The 21,748-nt window shown below is 41.0% G+C and overlaps 1 long non-coding RNA gene across 1 annotated transcript; it reads right to left on the bottom strand.

Annotated features, from left to right (window-relative positions):
- Positions 1-12,068: 12,068 nt before the first annotated feature.
- LOC149315897 (uncharacterized) lies at positions 12,069-21,544 on the bottom strand. The gene is made up of 3 exons (XR_016280409.1): positions 21,466-21,544; positions 12,904-12,984; positions 12,069-12,319 (listed from the first exon to the last, which is right to left on the bottom strand). It is a non-coding gene; the product is annotated as an uncharacterized LOC149315897 (long non-coding RNA).
- Between the last annotated feature and the right edge of the window lie 204 nt (positions 21,545-21,748).

The following is a 21,748-nucleotide window of genomic DNA, read 5'->3' as shown; positions in this document are numbered from 1 at the left end:
ATGACATCCTTTCAAATATTTAAACAGGGCTATCATATCACCTCTTAACCTTCTCTTCTCCAGGCTAAACATCCCCAGCTCCCTGAGTCGTTCCTCATAGGGCAAGGTTTCCAGACCTTTCACCATTTTAGTCGCCCTCCTCTGGACACGCTCCAGTTTCTCAGTGTCCTTTTTGAATTGTGGTGCCGAGAACTGGACACAATAGGTGGGGGCCTGACCAGAGCAGAATACAGTGGCACTATTACTTCTCTTGATCTAGACACTATACTTTTATTGATGCAGCCTAAAATCACATTGGCCTTTTTAGCTGCCGCATCGCACTGTTGACTCATGTTCAACTTATGGTCTACTTGGACTCCTAGATCTCTTTCACATGTACTTTCATTCAGCAATGTGTCTCCCATCCTATATCTGTGCATTTCATTTTTCCAGCCTAAGTGCAGTACCTTACATTTCTCTGTGTTGAATTTCATTTTGTTAGCTTTGGCCCAGCTTTCTAGTCTATTCAGATCATTTTGAATGTTGATCCTGTCCTCTGGAGTATTAGCTATTCCTCTTAATTTGGTGTCATCTGCAAATTTGATAAGTACAGTATGCTCCCAATTCTGTCATCCAGTCATTGATAAAGATGTTGAATAACACTGGGCCCAGGACAGAGCCCTGTGGGACCCCACTGGTCACTTCTCTCCAGGATGAAAAGGAGCCATTGTTGAGCACCCTTTGGGTTCGGCCGGTCAACCAGTTACAGATCCATTTAACAGTTACTTTGTCTAGCCCACATTTTACAAGCTTGTTTGCAAGAATGTCATGGGAAACCTTGTCAAAGGCCTTACTGAAATCAAGGTATACTATATCCACAGCATTCCCTTCATCTACCAAGCTGGTAATTTTCTCAAAGAAAGAGATCAGATTTGTCTGTCATGACTTGTTTTTCTGAAACCCATGTTGACTTTTTGTGATTATGGCATTGCCTTCTAGATGTTCACAGACTCTCTGTTTAATGATCTGCTCCAGAATCTTTCCTGGTATTGATGTCAGACTAACTGGACGATAATTGTTGGGATCCTCTTTTTTCCCCTTTTTGAAGATGGGGACAACATTTGCCCTCCTCCAGTCTGCTGGGATTTCTCCTGTTTTCCAGGAGTTTTCAAATATGATTACCAATGGCTCGGATATTACATTTGCCAGTTCTTTTAGTACCCTTGGATGTAGTTCATCTAGTCACATACTCAATTCACTGCACCCCAATTGCTCTCTTCACACAGTTATTTTACTATAATTAATGGGTTTCCATGGCTGAGCAGAGATTTGAACCCTACTCTTGAGAGTTCTTGTCACACAACTAAACCATGAAACCACACTGGCTTATATAACACATTCCCTTACTCCATAATCAAGGTATTTTTTGAACCACAGTCATCAGATTTGTTTATATTCATTTGTGAATTTTGCAGAATAGAACAGTAACTTTACATGGTGCCTATCACTTTTCAAAATGTTTGATTTCATCCTTTTTCAGAAACTTGTGTATCTTTCATTGAAGGCTAATAGTTGGGCTTCTGCTTCATCTGTTTTGACAAGCTGTTTGATTCCTTATCTTAAGCTGTGGCACAGTACATGTTTCAGCAAAAAAAAAAATCACACTGGCAGGAAGATGTCAAACATTCATTGCTATATGTATATGTATAATTCAGCAGTCATTCATATATATGAGAATGAATGACAGTGTGGGATAAACATTACAGAACGTAACAGAAACTGTTAAATGTTTATTGATGGAATTGTTTGCTGTTATAACAATGTACAAAATGATAGCATGGTAGGAGGCAGTTGTATTATCTGAAAGATATTGTTGAGATTATTGATTTGGGAATAATACTGAATGTGTTAATTGCTGCAAAATTATGTATTGTTTCATAGTGGGTGAATTGTAGAGATAACACCTATATTTGATTGATTTAAGAAACTATGTACCACCAATCTATTGGTTAACATTGACTTCTATAATGATACTCTTAGAAAGAAATTTATTGAGAAATGTATGTTTGTAATGAACTGGAACAATTTTCAAGATTATGATTTTTTTTCTCTGAGCTATGAAAGAATTCTTAAAATTAATTCAGAAATACTAAGAAAATATATTGTTTTCCCCAGACTTTAGACACTTTATTGCAAACAAAACTGGAGACTAATGACAGCACTATCCAATGCATAATTATGAAGTAACTTCATTCAGTAATGTTTATTCCCAGATAAAGGTCCCTAAGAAGAGCTCTCTTTAGACTAAGGCAGGCTTCCAGCGGAACATAAAGAAAACAAAAATAATGACCATGGAGAAACTATATTAGAATGTAAGGCTGAGGGAAGGGAATGTCTAATTAACAATTTGTAAGCCGCTCTGATAGCCTTTTGGCTGAAGAGCGGAGTATAAATAAATAAATATTATTAAACATTATTATATAAATTCAACCTAGACAGTGAGGAAATTGAAATAGAGACAAAACAGACTGCCCCAAAGGGGTGGCTTGAACCCACTCCTGACAAAGCCATATTGGGGCTACAGCAATCACAGCCTCAATCCATCTTTTTGCTGGCCAACAAAGTAGTGGCAAATAGCCGCTCATTTTTGCGCTGGCAAAAAGCCAGCTTTTTGGCCCCGCTGCAGCCAGAAGCCGGCTTTAAGGTGCTCTGGTGGCTGCAGCATCTAAATACCCCACTGCTGGAAGCAAGCCTACATGTGGGCAGCCAGTCGGCGTGAAGTTGGCTTCTGGGCATCTTGGGGGCATGTGTCGTGTGTGCGCCATGCCCTCAAGCCACCTGGAAGGTGATGCAAAGGAGCAGTCTGTTTCGTCCCATAATTAAACAGTTCCCATATCTAGGATCAAACATCGATCCAAATGGAGACTGCAAATTAGAAATCAGAGGAATGGGAAGGACAGCTATGACAGAAATAGACAAGATCCTAAAGAGTAAAGATATACAACTGAACACTAAAATTAGACTCATCCAAGCTATTGTATTCCCCATCACCATGTAGAGATGTGAATGCTGGACACTGAAGAAAGTGAATAAGGAGAAAATCAACTGATTTGAGATGTGGCACTGGAGAAGAGGGTACCATGACAAACCAAAAGAACAATCAGATAAACAGATAAAACCAGAAATCTATCTGGAAGCCAAGGTGATGAAACTGAAGTTGTTGTACTTTGGCCACATCATGAGAAGGCATGACTCATTTGAAAAGACAACAATGCTAGGAAAGGTAGAGGAAAGCAGAAAGAGAGGAAGACTGTATGCCAGACAGATAAACTCAATCAGGGAGATCGTGGTCTTAAATTTCCAGAACCAAAGCAGAGCAGTGGAGGACAGGGGGTCTTGGAGATGCCTCATCCACAGGGTTGCCATGAGTTGGGATGGACTCAAGGGCAGTTAACAACAAGCACAACAACAAATGTCATGTGTCTTGAACACTAACAGGGATAAATATTAGAATATTCATTATGTTACAATGGACGGGGAAAGTCTCTTTGCTGATACTGGTATAGCTCAGTTAATGTAGATGTGTTTCTTGGCTTTACTTCTTTAACAGAACCTCTGTACCAGAGGTAGAAATAACATGGAAAGAACAAGGATAGGTTTCTATACCATCAACAAAAAGGAGCAGTTCAACATGTTACAGCAAACTTTTATTCAAAACTAACATTACACACATGTGAAATGAAACAACCAGGCCAGGTAAGCCTGATAGAAGTAAACAAAAACACACTTGAAAGCTTATTCCAAAATGCATCCCAGGCTTATTATATTTCCCCTAACAGTGTCTACTGTTGTTATGATTTCCATTTTGATAGCAAAATTTGTAGATCTATACTTTTTTGACATGCCAGGGTAGCTGGCTTACCTGCTTTCCCCTGTTCTTTTTGTTTTACTCTTCACACATGCTCAGTAAGTGATTCTGGAGGCAGCTGTTTGCCTTGTTTGTTGTACATAAGCACATACAGCTACAATAGGATCAACTAGAATTCAATTTCATTCTTTCCCAGGTCATGTTTATTGCATTACTTACTGCAGACATGCTACTGCAAGCCAGCATGAAAGCCTGTCTTTCTCCAGCCCCCCCCCCCCCCATACTCCCAATGCCAATGCAGCTTTTAAAAAAACACCTTGAAGCCAGACGAACTTCTGACTACAGTGGCACATGCCTAGATTATATTTCATTTGGATTATTATAATGCACTCTACATGGGGCTGCATTTGGAAACTGTATGGATTAGGTCCAGACTAATTGAAAAATCTACAAAAAAGGCTTGTAGGACATGAGATAGAGAACCTTCCTTGGTGGCTGCTCCCACTATATGTAACTACCTTCCGCAAGTGGCTAGACTGGCCGCCTCTCTGCTCTTTTTTGGTGGCAGGAAAAGATCTTTCTGTTTAAACAGGCTTTTAATGTGTAAGCAGAGAAGTGTCTTACTGGGATGTGTGTTTTATTTTTTATACTGTTTAATGTAGGTTTTTAAAATCTATTTTTTTTTTATTGTTAAGGGTTTTCTAATTGACTTTTTTTGGGAGCGACCTTGGGTCCCACCCTGGGAGAAGGGAGGCGTGCAAATGAAATGATGACAAGAAAGACTGGAGCTGGGCTGGGCTCCCATAAAATAACTTTTTAAACAGGAGCTTCTTTGACAGGGGCTTTGTTAACTGAGGTATGCCTGTAATTCCTGGTTCAGGATCCCTATTCCTAGTGAAACTTGCAGAAGAAAAAAAATATGCAATCTCAACTATTTCATTCTTGGTTCTCTCTGTGCCCCTCCTTCCATGGAATGTTTCAGATGCATTAAGAAATAAACAATTTTGGGTGGGGTAGAGAAATTGTGCTCATTTTGCACTGGTACAGTGTATGCATTTATTCTCTTCTGTACTATATGTGCTGTGCTCAAACCTGTTTTTCATGTTTTTGTAGTTTCTCAGAAGTAATGGCTAAATCCCCAAAACAAAGCTCCCATGAACCATGAACTGAATGACACTGTGACTGTGATGTTGTTGCTGATGGGTAATATGCCATCTTATCCCCTTTTAAAATGTACTTTTCTGCCAAATTGTCATATTTGTCATGATTTTTGAAAGAAGAGTATGGACAATTTATACATTTAATAATTAGCTATTATTTATGTACTGTACTCCAAAAATGCTATGTATGTTGTTTTCAAGAGGAAAACAAAGGTTCAAATATGAAGCTTTATATGACTAGCATTATACAATTCTTGCTTGAATTAATTGGCACCCAAATGCCAGTGTTGTTTCTAAGAGACACACAAGCGACAGTTATTGTTTCTATTAGTAGGAGTTGATGTGCAGAGGTCTAATGTCTTCTCTATTTCTTATGTGACAGATATAGGAAAAATGGAACTTAATCAGCTCAAGCAGATACATACAATCATTAAGTGTTTGAACTTATATTCTGAGCTATATAAAAGATTCCTGTAAACTGTAGTTAAGACTGCTGACTGCATGTGACAGTCCATGCTGCAATGTCAACTCCTTTCTGTTGCCTTTTAGGGCTATCTTTAATTTGCTAGTGTCATATGGTGTTCTGGAAAAGCCTTCCAGAAACAAATGTTTACAGAATATTTAATGTTTACCTTTGAACTGCCCTTCTCCACTAAATATGCTAGTATTTAGTACTTGTTCAGTTTAACTACTTTTATTTATTTAATGAACTCATCACTTGAGTTCATTTGTCAAAATGAGCTCAAATTTTGATGCATACATTTTAATTGCTGTTTTAAATTTGTGGTTTTAAATAAAATAAATTAGTTTTTTTTTTAAAAAAATAGTATTCTTTTGGTATGATTCATTTTGACCATCTAAGTGGAAAAGCATCAGCATGAATTACAGTTCTTTATGATCTGGAATAGTCCTATATGAGTTCTAGCAAAGAGTATGTATTATGTATGTATATACATATGCGCGCGCACACACACACACACTATGAACTGTAGTTCTGTAACTTGTGTAAGGACTGGATTTTGTGTCCTACTGTTCATGGAGGGCTCTTTGTTCCATTCAAGACTTCCATGAATCAGAAGGAGGTGATGTTTGTAAACTCCCCCTTTTTTCTGCATTCCACCCAGATCACAAGCTCCCAGTTGGCTAGAGCAATTCTTTCCTTATAGTGGGAAAATGTATGCAGTTTAGATTTCTTTTTAATATATGCAGCATCTTCATCATTTTATCGCTAGATTCCCACGAGGTTGAAATCTTGCACTCACTTATCTGGGAATATTCCCCATAGAACTCAGCGGAACTAAGAAGGTACTTCTAGGACAAATTGCTCTATATGTTAGTCAACCTGAGTTTCCACTGAAATTGGTTAAAGCTCCATTAGTTTCAATGGGATTTAAATGGAATTCACTTTATCTGGGTCCAGCACACTGGTTTTTTGCCTTGAGTTAATTCCAAAACAAGTGGAAACGTTCATTTCAGTGGACTAGAGAAGATTTGTATCTGTGGATCAGAGAATATAGTTTACATACAGGAAGATACTCTCATGGGAACAGGATATTTTAAAAATCACTTCCTCTTCTGTGAGCCCATTTAGAATTTGAGGTCCTGTTGTGTGTCTTACACCCCAAAAACATATGAGACAGGGCTTTCTCTGTAGTGGCACCTCAATTTTAGAACTTCCTGTCAAGAGTATAGTGACTAGCCCCATCTAATACACAGAGGGAGGCCAAACCTAGACTGTTTTAAGATCTTTGGTACTTAAAAACAGGGTTGGCCTTATAATTGTGTGTGTAGTTAATTCTGATTTTTTTAAAAAAAATGTTTTAATCTGTTTGTTCTTCTGTACATTGTCTTGTGAAATCTGGTGGCTGAGAGGGAATAAGCAAACACTTTACTTAATAAAAAATATGCATATATATAGTCCTATTCAAACTGACAAAAGAAACATTAATACAATACCATACACCTGTATATAGATGCCAGGTATTAGACAGACTTTATGCTTTGTGCATTTCTCTTGCATTTAGAATAGGGGGAGTTCACACGTCTCTTTCCCATACTATTTTAAAGTAGCCTTCAGGTTTATCTGGTGTGGGGCCTTTTTCTGTTTTCTAGCCAAATTCATGTTCTCTTGACAGCTGTTGATAAATAAGATGTTTAGAAAATGAAGTTCTTCTCTGTCACTATATCACCAGGGAAAGCTTAACTTGCTGAATTTCCCATGTGACTTTTAAAGGCATTGATACTCTACTATGGAAAAATGATGGCATCCTACATGATTTTGAATTAGAATAACTGAAGACACTGAATGTTTAAAAGAATCTCAGAATTACCACAGGTCAGTGATTGGGGCTTTAGTTGAGACGTTACAGTGATATATGAATGGGAATCAGGTATTTAGCTGAAATATTCAGTCATGGTATCTGCTAACATGAGAACATTTCATCATTTCTTTCATAATGTAGGAATTGTTATTTTCCTCACTATGTCTTTGGCAGACAGATATAGCTGCCAAGTCCTTATTAATTATTTATATAGGCTTGAATTGATTAATATAAAAAAAAAGCAAAAGGTGTTCCATAGACAGTGGAGAAAGCACATGGAAAGAGGCAGATGGCTTCTCTTTCTGTGTCAGAAAAAAACTTTAGCAAGCTTAGGAGTTGTATATCATCACTCTCCACACCCAGTGGTTTCTCCTCCCATTTCCACTTGGTAGACACAAACATATAGTACCTGTTCATATATATACATGTGTGCGCACCTGTAACGGACCCCCACTTAAAGATGGCAGGCGCTTGGGCTTTACTTATCCCACAGCTGCCACCAATTATGTAACGGTTACCCTTCTTTCCTTATTGCTGCCACCAATTTTGTAATGACTACCCTCTTTTTAAGGGCTGGCGGTAGGGTCTTTTCTTTATATAGTAGCGTGGAGCTGATATGTATGACTGACAAGCTTTTATGTAAACCAAAATATAAACTTTATTAAACAGAACAGTTGGACATTTTATTCTTGAACTAAATGATATTATGTAACTTCTAGTTCAGGCACAGGTTACTTAGTTATATTTATTCTTCTTTCCCCCAGTTTCCCTTTCACTGTATTGGGACTTTTGCATCCCTTTTTGACAATTCCTTTTCCTATTTCCGGCCCCAAGGCTAACAATATCTCTTATGGTCTAATATAACCACAACCCCCTGTTAGAGTTTGGCTATTCTGAGCCTCTCTTCCCTAGACTCATCAACCTAATCCAGTCCCTCTCTGGACCTAGCAGTTCCCCTAACTAACACTATCCCACAGGATATTCTACTCCAGGCACTCTCTTTTCTAGAGCCCTGGCAGTATAATGGTAGGGAGCCTTTTCCCATTCAGACTCTACCCCTAACCATCTTTCTCTAACCCCTGAAAACCCTTCTTCTCTGGGTTCCAGGTCCTAACTCCTCAACATTCCAGCCCCCAACTGAACCTTCTCCTGCCTGAGTCCCAACTGACTCCCCAACTGACCGTTCGGAATTTTCAAACGTTCCAGCCCACAGGCGATTGGCTGGCCCTCAGCTGCCTTCTGATTGGTCAGCTGGGCGTGCTCTCCGTTACAGCACCTTCAAGTCATTTCCAACTTGGTGACCCTAAGACAAACCTATCATGGGATTTTCTTAGCAAGATTTGTCACCTGAGGCTGAGAGCAAGTGACTTGCCCAAGGTCACCCAGTAGGTTTCAGGGCTGAGTACATACACAAAAATCTGAACTGGAGGAAATGGAAGCTGTGGGGGGAAATCATTTGGAAAAAGATTTTATAGCCTAAAAAATATTTCTGTAATATACCTCTATATCATTTGTATAGCATTTCCAAATCTTGCCACGCAAGTAGCCCATTTAAACATAGTTATTAAAAGCTTTATCTTACAATGTATCTCATATCTCTAGAATTTTATTTGCCCTAGTTGTGTAATAAATAAACTGTGTTTTTCTATGTACCAAACAGATCTATTGACTTGAACCTGCCTCTTGCTCTAATTACAACACAAATAAAGACTAGTTTCCCTTTTTGAAGTAGGATTTTCACATGTGTTGAATACTGATAACCACTGTGAATGCTGTAAATTTTTCTTTGTGCTGTACATTCCATTAAACACATTTGTTTTCAGGTGTGATGTAGCTTTAACTGTGAGATTTTAGGCATTAGCTGTCTGTAAATACACATTTTTCTCACCACAATGCATTTAGGTAGGTAGCTGAGATGCACACATTCTTTCTGGTTATCTCAACTCAAGCTCAGGTATTTTACATGCTTATGAGATGATAGAGTAAATCAGCAAAAGAGAAAGGAGAGAAAGTATGCATATCTTCTGCCAACAATGGCAGAGATTGGAATTGAGGCTGGCAGACTGTTTTCAAAACAGGGTTCTGTTTTCATTCCAGCTATAGTGCTGGAGATAGGGAAGCCAAACTCATTGCAGCATGCATAAGGCACAAGGTTGGAGAAGAGGTTAGACTGAATTCGAGAGCAGTTTGCAGATAGTGTTGGTGCTGATGCAATGATAGCTGTCTGTATGGATACCTGTGAACAGTATAAATATTTTAGTTTATTCAACATCAAAAATCAGTGAATTATTTCTGAGCTCCCTGGAGCATGAATATACTCTCAATGATTTATTTGTGACATTGTCAAATCGCCTCATAGCTATTGTGAGAAGTGAATCAGATTAGCTCTAATATTTAAAATTATTCTACTGACTAAGCCTTCCAAAGCCATAACTGTTTCCAAAGCTGTTTTGTTTTGTGGAATCGCAACAAAAGTGTTGAATCCAACATAACACTAGTGGAAAATGCATGACAGGCAACAATGTTCCACTAGTGTTTGTATATTCTGGTAGCTGTTGCATAAACGTTAGTGAAATCACAGAGAATGTCTAGCATCATGAAAGTGTAATGAATTGTCAAAGTGCTTGTCCAGTGGTTTGCTCAGGGCTTATGAATCTAGATTAAAATGTAAAATCACTACTTTGATTCATAAACCTTGAGCCAGCCACTGGACAAAATATCAAAACATTAATCTTTCGCCCTATAATGGAAAAAAAATTATAAAAATAATTTGTACTCCATCCTTGTTATGCATACCTGAATATCCAGTGATTCATTTTGGGGTCCTCATATTTTGTTATTGCATGTTTGGAAATAGCATGTTTTTGAGAGACTCAGAAGCTTTCAGGAACAATAAAAGGTCAGGTTCCCATGCAAAAAGGAGCCGCTTTCCTAGGCATGTGGAAATCCAAGTAAAACTACCAAATCTAGAGTGCTTATCCTGACTTTCAAAATTGGCCATCTGAGTGCAGCTTCTAGTCAGGCTTTAGACGGGATGCAGCCAGGTGGTGGCATCGGTGGTATTTTCTGTGTGATATTACCTGGCTGCATCCCACATTCGATTTTAAAATGGAAGAGGCAAGTTGGCTTATTTAAAAATGATAAGCTCTTTAGCTGCTGCATACACAGCCCAGCCTGCATAAATGCTTGCACTTTGTGTATATTCTGTGTTGCCCTCAGAACTGTCTGAGTCACTCCAGCCTTCCACAGTCTTCTCTTGGACAGGTAAATATAGACCCATTGCAACCCCTAAAATTCTGCTGATCTCCTTTCACTTTTTGATTTTGGTTAGCTCTGTATGAGTTTGAATAGCTATCTTGTGTGTGCGTGTATGTGTTTGAACTCTGCATATCTTCCTAATAAAGATTGCTTAATTTACCAAGAATCTGGAGCCTTCCCAGTTAGTACTGGTATAGATTGGTGCTTCCCAGTCTAAAAGGTGCCTCTCAGAAAGCTAATTTCTCCATTTGGAGTATCACTAACAACTGATAATGATCCCACCAACCCCCCAACTGTTATTTGGGTAATATAATATCGTATATCTGGGAGCAGATCTTGTATTTATTTATTTTTATCCATCAAGAGGAGGATGAACAGACACCAGTTGTACTTACAACAGACTGATTCCCCTCCAAGTATGTGGTACACAGCAAAATGGCCTCAAGTTGCATATAAAATGCTGTGCATGGCTGTCACTTGCAAGCATGGCTGGTACCTTATCTTCCTGTTTTCAGCTGTACAGGCCCGGTAACAGGAGGTAGGTCTCTGTAAAACCCTTCTCAACTCTTATAAGAGGATGGCATCTCCCAAGATCTCTCTTTCTGTGAGAGCCTAGAACTCCCATGAGAGGCATTTCATTGTGTTACTTGAGGCAGGTGTTAAAAAAGCCCTACCTCGAGCTGGACTTCAAAAGAGGGCTGTCTTGTATTGCTGTTTGAAAAATCTGGCAATCCTAGCTGCCCCCCCCCCCCAAAACACTCACTGAGACCCAAACTTGCTCTTGGAGACCTGCAGATATCTAGAGACGTAGTAGACCTTACATCCTGTTGTTAGTCCCAACCTCAGTAGACCCACTCAATCAATGGCAACTTGGTAAATCAAAACATATGCAAGTTCCACTGACTCAACAGGTCTGTGCTACTTGGGTCAAATAACAGGACTGAAGCCAAAGCATTACTTAAGATAGACCAAATTGTATGGACCTGCCTCTCTATCATTCTCCAACACTGTTGGAATTTCCTCAGCTTCAAAAGATGGAGGAAAACCTCTAATTTTGGACTGTACCATGACAGGCTAAGAGATGCTTTTAATTTATAGTTTGCAGTGTGCTGATTATCTGTAGTAGGTATTTTAATTATCTGGATTCACTAGTCAAATGCCTTGGGGCACCATGTACATTTGAGAATGCTATGGTGGTGGTGGGGAGAGCTAAAGTGAAGAGAAAAAGCATAGTACAAGACTGACTAGCAATCCTGTAATTGCTGAACTCTCTGCATCTTCCATGGCCTCTCTCCACTCAGTGGTGGAGTGAAGAAATAAGATGTTGCTGCTTTTTACTGTCCTCGTTCCTTGTCTTATTGTTTGCTTCTTCTCTTATTTGTCAGAACAGGATAGCTGGCTCTTCTTTTCTTTCTTCTTCTAGTTTTATTGATTTACTTTATAATGGGGGTAATAGTCTAGTGAGTTAATATAGCTCTTAAATAGGATCCAGGAAGTGTTATTTTTCTGCTACTAAACTGATGAAGGAGGCCTTGGGCGAGGTTTTTCTGCATTCCATTTACCCTGTCTCTAAAGCAAAGAGCAATGATAAAACTTCCTGTTTGAAGTGCTTTAATTTCTATGGGTGAAAAGTAAAACGTATGACATAAGAGCTAACATTTCAGGATTTAGGGCAGCCATTCATTTAACATATGAGCTGGGAAGAAAGTTCTTCTGTTGCTCATTAGATGACTCTGTAAAAAAAAAGAATGAAATTTCTGTCTAAAGTAGCTGATAGTGATGGATCTCTATAAGAAACAGTGTCAAGGTCTTTGGCTAAGCAATAGATATGAGTTAACACAAGAAGCATTACTGTGAATAGGGAGCACAATTGATAATCTATTTTTATGTGACAATTTTCATGTAAAACATTAAATTTCTAGCCTAAAATTACTTGACGGTACATCTTTAATGTCCAGGATGCTTAATATGACAACACATCCAGTCTTCTCACTTCTACCATGTAAGTGTGAAGAAAGCATATATCTTTGTGACAGTTATTTTCACATCTGTTGGCAGACAGCCCCATCCACTTGAAATGACCCAGAATGCAATGAGCCAAACTGTCTTTGGTGTAACGACACAGATCTTTCTGTCTCTGGGAGAGAGAGAGAGAGATGGAATTACACTGCAAATGTATTTGACTCAGTTATGACCATCTGATCTGACACTCATTTAATTTTTCCCTTGCTGTTCATGCAAGTTTTAAACTTTGTTATGTCCTTCTTTCAAGCACCTCTTATAAAATGATTTTATTACAAGATTAAAATATCATTACCGTCTTGGGTTCCTTGTTATGGTGCTATTATATGAGGTGAAGAAATGCGAAGCATTGCTCAGGTACAAAGCTTTGCATGCCCTGGAAAACAGAAAGAGATTATGTGCTGGTTTGTCATGGATAGGGTTTTATAGCCATTTCTAAGCTAAAAAGGAATTAGACATTTTTCAAATCTTCTCGGATTTATCAACCATGGAAAAGAGCTCAGGGTTCAAAGCTGTTAACAGAGATTCTACTGTTGTGCAAGATGACAAGAATTTTGCACCTGAAGTTCAACAGTCAGTCAGTGAAACAAACTATCATTGTTTTACAACAAAGAATGCAGCCCCTTTGGAATCTATAGCAGTTACCTGCTCTTCCTGTTTGTAAACCTAGAAAAGAATGAAACCATTTGAGCAATTGTGTCACACCCTTCATGTTTGAAAACAATAGTGTTATTTCACTTTCCTGGATGTGTCAAACTGAACCACTGTGCGTATGCTTAAAACTTAATGATTTTGTAAAGCTCTAGTTAAGACTATTTTAGACTTGAAAGCCAAATGCCAAGGCTCCAACATTCAAAAAACGTTATATAATAGAAAGCATTTTAAAGTAATATCACAGAGACAGATTTTATTAAGTTGGAAAATAGGTTGTTATGCTTTGATAAAAAGCCAAATGCTTAAACAGCAGAAGTGTTCATATTAGTATAAAATAATAGAACAAACAAAACAACCAATGAAAGAGGGTTTTTTCATGTTTGTATCCAGTTGAAATCAGAATTGACAGGGCAAAAGGCTGCAGTTTAGGTCTCTGTTGTGCAGCAGCACCATCCATCTTCTACATATCCTTCAGTCAATTTACACCATTTCAAACTACACTAAACCAACACAACCCAATTGCTGTACTGCATGGAAAAGTAGCTTTGGAGCAAATAGCTCAACACGTTTCACACAAATAAATCAAACCACACAATGTGAGCCAACATTTTTAAAGGTCCATAGTAACTTCTTCTGAAGATTCCAGCAAATGGCCAAGATCACAGCCAGGTTTTTCTCTTTCATTGCCTGCCGGTTTTGGTAAGAGTTCTCAGCAAGGTTTATTCTAAGCCTTAAAAAAAAATACCGCAGAAGAAGCCAGAAGGACAGCATCAAATACTGTACATGTTTTGTCCTGATCCAACAGACACCATGTGTTATTTTGCCTGACCATGCCAGTACATCATCAAAAACAACAAAGACTGTTTCATCAAGACACTGATTGCAGATACTGTTCCTGCAGTGTGGTGGTGACTGTGTGGGTATATCAGAAGTGACAAAATTTATATAATAGTAAAAGTCAGTAGAAATCCCTATGAAAGTCATTATTAAAAAGGTCATATGGAGAACTGGTGTAGTAGTTTGAACATGGGACTAGGACTCTGGAGAACAGGGTTTGATTCCCCACTCAGACATGGAAATCTACTGGATGAGTTACACAATCTCAGCCCTAGGAAAAGAAAAACTGTTGCCGTAGGGTCGCCATAAATTGGAAATGACTTGAAGACACGCAACAACAACATCAAAGATTACAGTATATACTTTGGTGATGACAAGCAGGACTTTTGAGGCGCCAGTGAATCATGCAGCATAGAATCATAGAACTGGAAGAAATCATAAGGGCTACCTAGTCATACCCCTGCCAGGCTGGGATACACAATCAAAGTACAGTATTTTCTGGCGTATAAGACTACTTTTTCACCCAGGAAAATCTTCTCAAAAGTCAGGGGTCGTCTTATACGCCGGGTGTCGTCTTATAGGGCAGGTGCTGAAACTTCTGAGTCAGACTGGAGAATCTGCGGTTGCCACATATGGTGGGGGGAGCTCAAAAACAGCCGCAGCCACATCCCCTCCGTATGTGGCAACCGTATGAAAACAGCAAGGGCGGCGCTGTAAAAGTACGGTAGAAGAAAATCTTGGAGACAGGGAGGGCTGGGCAGGCAGGGAGAGCTGTCCAATCCAAGCAGGCTTTGTATACAACAAGTTTTCCTGCTAAGTACCTGCATGTCATAAGCATTTGAATTAAAATTACCATATTGAAATCAAATCTGAGGTTTTTTAAAAAATTTATTTGGAAGAGAGGTAGTCTTATACGGCGAGTATATCCCAAACTCTATATTTTAACTGGAAAAGTTGGGGGTCGTCTTATATGCCCAGTCGTCTTATACGCCAGAAAATACGGTATGTTCGACAGATGGCCATCCAGCCTCTGCTTAAAGACCTCCAAGGAAGGAGACTCCACTACACTCCAAGGGAGTGTGTTCCACTGTTGAACAGCTTTTACTGTCAGCAAGTTCTTCCTGATTTTTATGTGGAATCTCTTTTTCTGTAGCTTGAATCCATTGCTCTGTGTCCTAGTCTCTGGAGCAGCAGAAAACAAGCTGGCTCCCTCCTCAATATGACATCCCTTCAAAGATTTAAACATGGTTATCATGTCACCTCTTAAACTTCTCTTCCCAAAGGTAAACATACCAACAGCAACACAGCTGGATTCAAAGCAGCTAGATATATCTTCATGAAAGTATCTTCCCTCTTTACAGATGGGGAAATCAAGTAGCTGAAGCCAATAATATATGGTAGCTACATCAGGCTGAGGGAAGGACTCCCAACTATCCTCTTTCAGGGGAAATGACCTCCCAGCTCCATAGTTTGTGCTGACAGACTCTGAGAGAGAAATGGCCTCCACTGAAACCTCCCAACTGCAGGCTACTTCTCACCGTGTGAGTAGTGATAACTATTGAGGAAAAGTCTTTTTCTGACCCAGAATGGGCACCAAGACAGATGCAAATATAAAACAGGAAAATGCCCTTTCTATTCTTTTCATGTTAAAGAAATACTGATAGATTTTACAGTTTCATCACATTTTATTTTTAAAAGTCCAGTTAGAGAATAAAGCAATTGCAATAAGAATTTCTAACAGATATAGAACATAGCTGGTAAACTGAGGATTATTACATAGCGAGCTCATTGGTGAACAAAAGAAAGAAAAAGTGGGAGTTTCAGAAAGAATTCCAAATGAATATTAACCACATTTCAGTTTTCTATATAAGTATGTTAAGACATAATTCCTAAACATTAAAAGTCAGCCACCTACACATCCCCTGCTGATTTCAGTCAAAACCTGGAAGTACCAATAAGACATATTTGAACGGTTCCTATGCAGCTATTTCCATATTCTCCTAATCCTCCACTTTTCCATAAACCAGCTGAGCTAACACAAATTAGATATAGTGTTCAACTGATAGTGACAGGACTAAAAGGAAAGGTATCTATTCTATGTTTGTACTGAATAACAAGGGAATTGTTGAAGGAGAGCTCCAGGTGCTATTTCTGAATGAGGACTGGTTTGAAAAATCAGTGAAGGCAAATTATATTACACACTTATTGAAGAGGTGGGACTCAGTGCAAAGTCCCCTTTCAGATAGTACATTCTGGCCTGAATGGCTAAATGCTGTACTTCCCAAAGTAAATCAGATCAAAACAAAACAAAGGTAGCTGTGCTGATCCAAGGTAACAAAGCACAACAAAAATATGCACAGCTAAGCAACACCTTTAGGAACAACCACAGAAACACAGAGTCAGAAGAGACAATAAGGGCCTTTCCACTCCAACTCCCTGCCATGCAGGAAAAACAATCACTCCTGACAATTGGCCATCCAGCCTCTCTTTGCAAACCTCCAAAGAAGGAGACACCTCTGTACTCTAAGGCAGCATATTCCAGTATGAAAAATATTGACCTGGTCTTGAATCTGGAAATTATGTGGATAAGTTTGGGCCAATGATACTAAACAAACATCATTTTCTCTTTCCAGATCAAATCGCCTGCCTACCAAGATGACTTTTAAGGTGAAAAGTGCTGCAAAGTGCAGTCCTAACTATGCTTACAGGCAGTTAACCCCATTCGACTCAGTAGGGCTTATTTTTGGGCAAGCCTGACTAAGATGGAAGTTGATAAAGCTCTTTACCCAAAAGTGCTATAGAAATGATTAATAAAAAGTGATGTACACATTGGCCCAAATCCTATTGTTGGCTCAAACTGGAATGCAGTTATTGAATCAATTGTATTTACCTATGTGTTGATTCACAATTGATTCAATGGTTCTACTCTAGCTTAGACTAACCAAAACGATTCCAGCCGAGGAATGGGAATCTCCATAAAAAAGTCTGAAATAACTTTACATTTGTAAAATAAGTAATATTAAAGCAAGTAACTTAGGTTTCTGATGTTCCAATGATATCATAGGAGCCTGTCGCTTTACTGAGGTCAGAACCAAGGGGCTTTCCTAAGTTTCCTCCACTGGCCCAGACAGGGAATGGCTGGCAGCAGATCGTGCATTCTCTATGGTGGCACTGTGATTTTGGAAGACTCTCACAATGGAGTCTTTTCCTTTTTGTCATTTTGCTCCCAGGTGTTAGCACATCCTGCATACTTCACACTGTGTTTGGGGTCTCCATATTTCATATTTGGAGCCAGCATGTTCTTGAGAGGTAAGGCTGACCTTTAGGAACACTAAGTCAGGTTCCCAGGAGGAAAGAGGGAGACCTGAGGCATGTGGATGATCCAGGTGATAATACTATCAAAACTGCTAATTGCTCCTTCCTTTTCCCAAGTCATCTGCATTTCCTCTTGCACCTTGAGACAAAGGATCTCCTTGCACACCAAGAAGTAAGCCTCCCTGCTCTGCCCCCTGCTATGTTCCCAGCAAATGTATTCTTTCCAGTCACCCTCAGGTAGGCCTGATCCAATAGCTGTTTTGATCACCTTTGATCACTACCAACCAGCCCAGAATCCCATTGTTGATTTTTGGAAAAAACATAAGGGAGATTACTGCACTAGGGTAAAAGCGTTCCCCAATGCTTTCTCACGGGCGCGAGCCTGGAACGTGATGAGGGCCAGAACGCTAGTTTACCGCACAGCGGAATGCCGCCGTTGCCGCCGGGAGTTCCAAATGTGTTCCAAATGTGTTCCAGGGAGGCCATTTCTGGGAACGGTTTCAAAACCGTTCTCAGAAATGGCCTCCCTGGAACACATTTGGAACACATTTGGAACTCCCGGTGGCAACGGCGGCATTCCGCTGTGCGGTAAACTAGCGTTCTGGCCCTCATCACGTTCCAGGCTCGCGCCCGTGAGAATGCATTGGGGAACGCTTTTACCCTAGTGCGGTAATCTCCTAGGTCTTTGTTATAGTGCTAGAAATCATCAGGCATCCCACTCCAGAAGCTAGTTATCAGGTATAAATATTGGTGGTGTACAGACCGCCCCTTTGGGGCGGCCTGCACCCACCCCTTTCCCCGACAGATTGGGGCCTCAGCTGCCACAGCAGCAGCCCTGAGGCCCCAATCCGCCGCTTTTCCAGGCCGCGGGGAAGTGGCAAAAGGCTGCTTCCCCGCGGCCTGGAAAGGGGTGTCCTTGGGGCTTCATGCCCCAAGGACACCCCGACAGCAGCGGGGAACAAGAGAAAGGTGCTGCTAGGCCCCCTTCTCCTTTGTGTCACCGGCACAAAGGAAGGAGCTCTGTTTCGGAACTCCTTCCAGCGCCGCTGAAAGGGCCCTTCAGCGTTGCCAAGACGTCATATCTGCACCGCCCCATTTGGAGGCGGTGTGGCCATGATGTCGTAATGGCGGCGCCCATCTAGAAAGGGCACCACCATTACAACGTACTAGGGTTGCAGGACGTCTGGAAAGGTCCGAGGCAACCCTAGTACACCTGCAGGCCGGCAGAAAGCGCCGGTCTGTACAGCGCCATTGGTCTCAAAACCTAGCCTCTTTGCACAAAGCCAGCATACATCTCTGCACACACAGCACACTGTTGTCCCTGGTTGCACTCTGCATATGTTTTGTGTCACCCTCAGACCTAAGCCTGGGCCAGTCCTTATTTCCATAATTGCAATTGTTGTGTATGTGATTGCACTCTGCATTTTTCTAAATAAACCCTCTTAATTTACCCAAACCTGGAGTTCTCCTCAGTTATTACTGGCATATACAGGTGTAAACAGCCCAGGGGCTTGTCACTGTGCCAGGTTTGAGCTGGGTAATTTGCATGGCAGTTGTGGCATGCAAAGAAGAAATGGCTATTTCATAAAGTAAATGATTACCGAAGTGGCCCTTGGGTGCATGTAAGACACAATATCAGACTTCCTACATTTCTTTCCCCTTCTTCTGCTACATATTAATCAAATATATTTCAAGGAAAGGAATTAACATTTTGATTAATTTGTTGTTAATTGCCATCAAGTCTACTTTGACTTACAGCACATATAAAAGATTAGTATATAACTTTGATTAATATATAACAGAAGAAGAGGAAACGGGTGTAGGAGGTCTGATATGTTTTACATGTATTTAAAGAAAAGGAATTGACTTTAGTACTTGAGACAGAAAAACATGTAAGGGCTGAAACAGACAGCTGCATAGAGGTGGCCTGACACTGCCATTTTGAGTGCTGGATCAGGGGCCATGTCAAATGCATGCTGTGGCGCCACTCCGGCTTTTTTCTGGTGCAAAAAAGAAGGCATTTCCGCCTTAGTAGCTGTGCTGCCACAGCGCTGCAATGCCGCCCGCCATCTTGTCGGGTGTGCAGCATGATGCCAGCTTGGGAGTGGTGTCAGGGCGTGCAGTGTCTAAACACCACATCCCCACAGCACCCCAAGCCGGCATATTATGCTAGTCTGTTTCACCCCTAAATGAAGACAAGTAGAATTTGTATGCAATTTCATTTTTCACCGAAGAAAAGCCCATTATAAATATACTGAGGGTGAAGGTAATGACTGGAAGACTTCAGAAAACTGAGGATGCAGTCTTTTCTTTATATAACTGCAGAGGAAGTTACACGGGTCTCAGTGACACTTACTTCTGAATAAATAGGTTGAGTGCTTTGCTGAAAAGGTGGGAGGTGTCACAGAGAAAGTATTAAAAGGATAAATAGTTAATGGCTGTTGCCCAGGAACTGCTTGGGCCAATGTCCTTGATACTCGAAAGAACAGGGAATTAAAAAGTACATTGGAGCATCTCTTGTACTCAGTCTCTCTCTCTCAATCATTCTCCCTCTCTGTATGTATAAACAGACTGCACGGCTATGCACACTTAATTTCCACTAAGCCTCATTGAATGCAGAAGGATTTCTGGGTAAATATGCATCTGTTCAGGCACAAAATCTGCAAAGATGAGACTGTGGGTCTGGACGTGAATTGCACTGGCATCCATGACAATTCCAATAAACGCACTTAGAAGGTGTTTATGAAGTATCTTAAGGGGGAAATGCAGTGGCTTAGAGCTGCACCACTGACTGGGAATGTAGAGCCAATTCCTTTGGCACAAGAGCCAGGCAGACATTAGAGGTCAGCAGTGCCAGGCAGTTGCTCTGGCCTTAGCATTTTCGGAGCTTGTATCAGCCACCTCTGAGCAACTGTCTCACTAAGAAACTGGCCAGTGCCAATGCCACCACCTCTGCCTGAGGAGCTTGGGGTGGGAACATCCCTCATCTCTGTGTAGCAAGTGAGTAGCAACCCAAAGGGACAACCATCTCATCTAGTTCTTTGGCCTCGCCTCCTTGTCACTTGCTGCTGCTGCTGCTGATTCCTTATTCCCAATTTCTTACCTGCATACACTTCCATAACCCCAACCTTCCACCCCAAAACAAGTTGTGGAGCAACATAAACCACCATACACCCTGCAAACAGGAGAGGCACTCCTTTATCCAAAGACTCTGGTCCAAAGCACACTGCAGAAATAATCCAGTTTGAGAGCGCCTTGACTGCCCTGGCTCAGGGCTAGGGAATTCTGGGAACTGTAGTTCTGTGACACATCGAGCCTTCTCTATTAGAGCGCTCTGGTGCCACAATAAACTACAATTCCCAGGAGTCCCTAGCACTGGGCCAGGCACAACATCACCAAGTAAAAGCTTAAAATACTCATAAATTCATGCTTCTCGGTCATGCTCAAAATGGAGGCATTCTGAATTTTTTCCTGGACAGAAGGCTGAAATGTCCAGGAGGAATTCCGAAGTGTCCTGCATTTGGAGCAGCACTAAGGACAGAGTGGCCAGAGGTCCTCCTTTTCCAGGACCTGTCCTCCATCTCCACCTTCTGCCCAGGAGGAACGCCAAAAAGGGTCCTCCATTTGGAGCAGGATGAAGAAGCATGGGTTTCTACTGATACGAGTGTTTTGCAGTGTGTGTGTTAATGTTGTTTTGTGAGCTTATATGGGGTCGTGTCCTCGAACGTCCCCCATTTTGTGGTGCCTGGTCCTCCTCTCTGACAGTAAGGGCTGTTCGACAGAGGCACAGACGCCCTCAGAGAGTGGCTGAGCCTTCCTTCTTTGGCGGCCTTTAAACAGAGGCTTTCAACAGAGTCACAGGGGAAGCTTTGACTGAGAGTTCCTGCATGGCAGAATGGGGTTGGAATGGACGGCCCTTGGGCTCTCTATGATTCCAAGCCCTTGCCATGGAAACCCTCTGGGATGAGAGGGAGGGAGGGAGGGAAAGAGAGGCCTCTCAAGCGCCCCAGTCTCTCAGGCCTCGCGCCAACTTCTCTTGGCCAAGTCTTGCCTGTCTTTATCCTTGTCCCTGAAAGTTCTCTCTCTCTTTCTCTCTGACGTCAGCCAATTTTTAAGCTCCTCCTACCAGGGACGTATATAGGGCGGAGCTTGAGAGTACGGCGAGCCAATGAAAAAGGGAGAGGCGTGTCCAACGGGAGGAGGAGGAGGAAGAGAAAATGGAGGAGGAGGCGTGTCTAAAGGGAGGAAAAGGGGGCGTGTCCATACCGTCGCCGGCGGGCGGGGCTTGCGAGGACAGCGGACCAATGAGAGAGGGAGGGGCGTGCCCAACGGGA

The sequence above is a fragment of the Sceloporus occidentalis genome, unplaced genomic scaffold (assembly GCF_023333645.1).
Source record: "Sceloporus occidentalis isolate IW3139 unplaced genomic scaffold, rSceOcc1.0.p SCAF_3, whole genome shotgun sequence".
Taxonomy (NCBI): Eukaryota; Metazoa; Chordata; class Lepidosauria; order Squamata; family Phrynosomatidae; genus Sceloporus; species Sceloporus occidentalis.
Note: the sequence above shows the minus strand (reverse complement) of the source record. Positions and strands in the feature narration are given on the sequence as shown.